The following is a 6,378-nucleotide window of genomic DNA, read 5'->3' as shown; positions in this document are numbered from 1 at the left end:
CCCTCAGTTCTTTAGAAAGACTCTCTCAATTCTGGTGGACAAAGTGGGATCAAGCAGCCCAAGACTCATATCCTAAAAGTTTAGCAACTCCAGAAGAGAGATTTTTAGTACACAAGTGCTGGGGAAAATTCTGATTGGCCTACATTGTGTCACATACTCATCCAGGAAGCAATCATTATAGCCAGAGTAGTAGGGAGCTCCAACTGGCCAGGACTATTTGAGTAATATATCAGTGTAAACTAAGTAAATGATGTCAATCATATGTAAGCTAATCTTAAAATATATTCACAAGTTATTTGACATTCCTTCCTTTGAAAGGGGCAATTTAATTCTTCCCTTAAATGTGGACCAAACTTAGTGACTTTTTCTTAATGAATAGAATGTGGCAGAAGTGATGATATGTGACTGCCAAGCCTAGATTATGAAAGACACTGCTCCTTTCACCTTGCACTCTCTTGGGCTGCTTGCTCTGGAGGAGGTCAGTCATGTTGTAAGGATCCTCAAGCAGTCCTGTCGAGACATCCAAATGGAGGAGGACCTCAGACCTCTCACAAACAAGCAGCACAAATTTGACAGCCATATGAGTGAGTCGCCTTCGAAATGAATCCTCCAGGTCCTAACCAAGTCTTCAGATGACTGTTGTCCCAGCTGACATCTTGACCATTAACATCATGAGAAACTCTAGAACCTTCCAGCTAAACCACACTTGAATTCATGACTCACACAAACTCTGAAGATAATAAGCATGTGTTGCTGTTTAAAGCCAGTGAGCTTGGGAATAACTTGTTCTATGACAATAGAGAGCTAACATTCATATCATAGCATGCATTCATTCAATATTGTGTTTTTAGCTCTAGAGGCATGGATGCATGTAGATTATTTAGTTTGGTTGCTGCAACCACATTGCATCCATCCATTTCCCTACTGCTAAGCTTTTTAAGTTGTTTCTGGTTTGTTTGTTGCTTTTGGTTTTGGGATATTTTCTGGCCTTTCCACGGCTTGTGGTATCTCAGTTCTCCAACCAGGGATTGAACATATGTCCCCTGCCATGGAAGCCCAAAGTCCTAACCACTGGGTCCCAGGGAATTCCCTGTTTTCTGTTGTTGTTTTCTTACAAACCGTACTGTGATGAGTATGGTCTTGTACTTGTACATGCTTCCTTGTAGAAAGACAACCAACTCTAAAATTCTTCTGGAGAGTGCCATTTGTTCTCCAGAGTAAATATCCCTCGATGATCTTCCACTTGCAGAGTTTGAGGACCACTTCCCCTCCTACCCCCAAGTGCCCAGTGTCATTAATGCTGTCACTCTGAGAAGTGACAAGACTCTCATTGTTCTAATCTTCACTTCCCTGATGACGTATGACCACGCCCACTCAGAGCCTCCTGCTATCTGGCCACCCTCTTCCGGAACTCAGGAAATATACCTGGGGCCAGAGTCCTTGGGGACACTGAACACACTGCTCGTCTGAATACTCCAGTGGACATTCATTTCCCAAGGAATTTCCCATGGTCATCCATCCCCTGCCTGATGAAATACCTAAAAACACCTCAGCCAACCAGCCATTTCTAGGGAGGATGCAGGCTGCAGACTGGGGTCAGGACTTACCCCGTTCCAGGCCTGGGAGCCAACTCTACCCACTATCTTCCCCTACGGGAAGGGGCAGCAGCCAACCAGGCTGTGAGCCAGGGTATAGAGTCTTCCATAAAAAACACCCAAGAATTCTGCCCTCTGGAGGGTGGCCCAATGGAGCAAAGGGGAAGATGGGGGAAGCAGACATCAGTAAGTTACCTGCTGGAGCTTCAGGCACCATGCTGAGTCTACACAGCCCTGCTTATCCCTGAGGACCTAGCCAGTGGGGGCCCAGGAACAGGGCCATGGCCCGAATTTGGCTCATAACCGGGCTGTTCTCATAGGCCCTGAGGACCAGCCCAGGCCTCAAGCAGTGTTTATCTTTCCTCATCCTGAATCATCCTACTCTAGCTACCAAGACAGAGGAACCAGAGATCAAATTGCTAACATCAACTGGGTCATAGAAAAAGCAAGGGAATTCCAGAAAAACATCTTCTGCCTCAATGACTATACTAAAGCCTTTGACTGTGTGGAGCACAACAAACTGTGGAAAATTCTTAAAGAGATGGGAATACCAGACCACCTTACCTGCTTCCTGAGAAACCTATATGCAGGTCAAGAAGCAACAGTTAGAACCAGACATGGAAAAACTGGATCAAAATTGAGAAAGTAGTGCATCAAGGCTGTATATTGTCACTCTGCTTATTTACCTTATATGCAGAGTACATCATGCAAAATGCTGGGCTGGATGAATCACAAGCTGGAATCAAGATTGCTAGGAGAAATATCAATAACCTCAGATATGTAGATGACACCACCCAAAAGGCAGAAAGTGAAGTGGAACTAAAGAGCCTTTTGATGAAGGTGAAAAATGAGAGTGAATAAACTGGCTTAAAACTCAACATTCAAAAAACAAAGATCATGGCATCTGGTCCCATCACTTCATGGCAAATGGATGGGGAAAAAAATGGAAACAGTGACAGATTTTCTTTTCTTGGGCTCCAAAATCACTGTGAACAGTGACTGCAGCCATGAAATTAAAAGAAGCTTGCTCCTAGGAAGAAAAGCTATGACAAACCTAGACAGCATATTAAAAAGCAAGAGACATCACTTTGCTGACAAAGGTCCATATAGTCAAAGCTATGGTTTTCCCATGAGTCATGTACGAATGTGAGAGTTGGGCAATAAAGAAGAATGAGCACCAGAGAATTGATGCTTTCTAATTGTGCTAGAAAAGACTCTTGAGAGTCCCTTGGAGAGCAGGGAAATCAAATTAGTCAATCCTAAAGGAAATCAATCCTGCAATTTCATTGGAAGGACTGATGCTAAAGCTGAAGCTCCAATACTTTGGTCACCTGATGCGAAGAGCCAACTCAATGGAAAAGACCCTGCTGCAGGGAAAGATTGAAGGCAAAAGGAGAAGGGGATGGCAGAGCATTAGATGGTTGGATGGCACACCAACTCAATGGTCATGAGTTTGAACAAGCTCTGGGAGATGGTGAAGGACAGGGAAGCCTGGCATGCTGCAGTCCATGGGGTTACAAAGAGGTGGACATGACTTAACAACTGAACAACAACAAGACTGCAGGGGCCTTGTCTGTGTTCTTTCTCCTCCCAGTTCACTGAACTAGTCACCATGGGGAGGACTGCATGCAAGAGTACCAAAGGGGAAGTGCGCTCGGCGGCCCCGCGGATCTGTCTCTTGCTTCAACAGTGCTTGGACGGAACAGACCCAGGGACGCCCCTTGCTCCAGCCTCCGACCACCCTCCAACCTTTTTTCTAGTCGCAACCTTCGGAGTCAGCCACTCAGCTGTCCGTGATCACCGGGACCAGCCACCATTTTTTAACTCCTTATTATTACCGACCAATCATGAGCTCCCAGATTCGTCAGAATTATTCTACCGAGGTGGAGGCCGCCGTCAACCGCCTGGTTAACATGCAACTGCGGACCTCCTACACCTACCTCTCTCTGGGCTTCTATTTCGACCGCGACGATGTGGCCCTGGAGGGTGTGGGTCACTTTTTTTGCGAATTGGCCAAGGAGAAGCGCGAGGGCGCGGAGCGTCTCTTGAAACTGCAAAACCAGCGTGGCGGCCGCGCCCTCTTCCTGGACGTGCAGAAGCCATCTCAAGATGAGTGGGGTAAAACCCAGGACGCTATGGAGGCCGCCCTGCTCGTAGAGAAGAACCTGAATCAAGCCCTGTTGGATCTGCATGGCCTGGCTTCTGCCCGCGGAGACCCCCACATCTGTGACTTCCTGGAGAACCACTTCCTAGATGAGGAAGTGAAACTCATCAAGAAGATGGGTGACCACCTGACCAACCTCCGCAGGCTGGCTGGTCCCCAGGCTGGGTTGGGCGAGTATCTCTTCGAAAGGCTCACCCTCAAGCACGACTAGGAGCTTTTGGAGACCAGTGGCCATTGAAGAACCCACCTAACATCAGGGCTGCCTGAAGCCCGTCTCTGCAGCTACTAGGCAGCTTTTTTAACACCCTGGAGCCCTCTCTCAAGCCTTGGACCATATGGAAACAATAAAGCTTTTTGCAAAAAAAAAAAAAAAAAAAGAGTACCAAAGGCTATTAAATGAGTCAGGAATGCAATTTTTAAATATTTATTTTTATTTCCTTTATTATTTATTTGGCTGTGCCTGGTCTTAGTTGCATCACACGGAATATTTTAGTTGCAGTATGTGAACTCTTAGTTGCAATGTATGGAATCTCCTTCCCCAATCAGGGCTCAAACCCAGCTCCCCTGAATTGGGAGCCTGGAGTCTTAGCCACCAGGACCACCAGGGAAGTCCCATGAAATGCATTTTTATTTCATGAATGCATAACATGTTTGGGCATTTGTTACAGCCACTTAGACTATTGTAACACTCCCCCAAACCTACAACTTTTGCTCTTACTGACACTTATTCCACAAAAGGAAGCAATGTATGGCAATGATCAGGGATATGGTGTTGGACGTGAAATAAATCTAGATTTAAATTCTGGCCCTGCCGCTTACTAGACGCATAAACTTGGGACAGTTAGTTAATCTCACTGAGCCTCATACTGTGGGTAACAACCACACACACCACATAAAGTTTTTGTAAGAATAAAATGAGAAAATGTCTCATATTCACTCATTTTTCAAGCATACTTTTGTTTTACATTGCAATGTTTCTGAAATCTAGGTGTGTCTTTTAATAATAAGTTTAATATGGTACTGTTTCCTTTTTATGTTTTTTTTTTTTTTTTAATTCTTCATTTCATGGAAAGCTGTTGCTATATAATTGGTGTGTGAGGCATCTTAGAAGCAAGGAAATGTGTTGGGAGGTAAATGTCCCATTAAGTTCCCAATAAAGAGTAGATACTGTTTGTATTATTGTAGCTCTGCTAGACTTCCAGAGTGATTCATTCAACCAACCATTAAACCAGAGGTTGCAAATAGGATGTCCATTGGCCAAATCTGGCCCCAGGGTATGTTTTGATGCACCCATTTCATTTGAAAGAATTACCAAAATCTGAAAACTGAGAGGCTTCATGGAGTAAACTGGATTCTCATCTTCTTTTTCAAAATTTTGGAAACTTCACTGGCCTGCGTTCTCTGACATTCTCCAGCATTCATTAGCTGGAGCTACAGACAACACACCTTTCATTTATGTCTTTTTTATTTTATGTATTTATTTTCAGCTGCACTGTGTTTTCCTTGCTGTGTGTGGGCTTTCTGGTTGCAGCAAGTGGGGGTACTCTCTAGTTGCAGTGTGCAGGCTTTTCAAAACGGTGACTTCTCTTGTTGCAAAGCACGAGCTCACAGGCATTCCCAGGCTCCAGAGCACAGGCTCAGTAGTTGTGGCACAGGAGCTTAATTGCTCTGCTGCATGTGGGATCTCCCGTACTGCTGGAACACATGTCTCCTGCATTGGCAGACAGATTCTTTACCACTGAGCCACTGGGGAAGCCCCCCATCATTCTTACTGTGATAACCCAGCGTCTCATTCATGTACCCACCGGGCTCCTGGAGGCATTTGACTGCGGGACCTCAGCAAGAAATAGTAATTATTGGGTAACTGCCATGTACATCTGTTCTTTCAGTTGATCTAGGAGCCAGTTTGGTGACTTGGGGTGAGTGGTTCTGCTGTGTCCTTCAGCTGAACCATATACCTGAATAGTCCCTGTATAGTGGGCAGAGCCTCTCACAGTTATCTCATATCTGGTGTGGCAGTCACTTTTGAAAAATTGTAGTTTTCCTCACTGAGGTGCAACCTACAGACAAAGAAAAAGCACACAAAACATAAATACATAGCGTGACAGCTTGCCACAGGCCACACACAACTGTGTGACCTCCAAGAAAGAGAATGTCAATCATATGACATCGCTGATTGTGAAATCTAAAAAAAAAAAAAGGTACAAGTAAACTTATTTACAAAACAGGAAGAGACTCACAGACATAGAAAACAAATTTATGGTTACCAAAGGGGAAAAAGAGGTAAGGGGAGAGACTAATTAGGAGCTTGGGATTAGCAGTTACACACCACTACATATAAACTAGATAACCAACAAGACCTACTGCATAGCACAGGCAACTAAACTCAGTGTTTTGTATCACACACCTTTATTTAGAATTTAAACTTTACAATGACTATTGTATTCTACGTAATCATGAGACATTAAGTAATAAATGTAAAGAAATAATAAAAAAGAAAGGGAACACAACCAGTGCTCCCCAGATGTCTGCTTCATGTCCCCATTCAGCCAGGAACACCGCCTCCTCCTCACACTTCCCCCACAAAGAGCAACCACTATCCTGGCTTTTAACAACATA

General features: G+C 44.5%; 1 pseudogene; it reads left to right on the top strand.

Moving 5' to 3' along the window:
• The first annotated feature begins 3,293 nt into the window (after window positions 1-3,293).
• Window positions 3,294-4,112, top strand: LOC102287842 (ferritin light chain pseudogene; annotated as a pseudogene).
• The last annotated feature ends 2,266 nt before the right edge of the window (window positions 4,113-6,378 follow it).

This window comes from Bos mutus, chromosome 25 (genome assembly GCF_027580195.1).
Source record: "Bos mutus isolate GX-2022 chromosome 25, NWIPB_WYAK_1.1, whole genome shotgun sequence".
NCBI lineage: Eukaryota > Metazoa > Chordata > Mammalia > Artiodactyla > Bovidae > Bos > Bos mutus.
The sequence above is the reverse complement of the archived record's forward strand: the minus strand, read 5'-3'. Positions and strand labels throughout refer to the sequence as shown.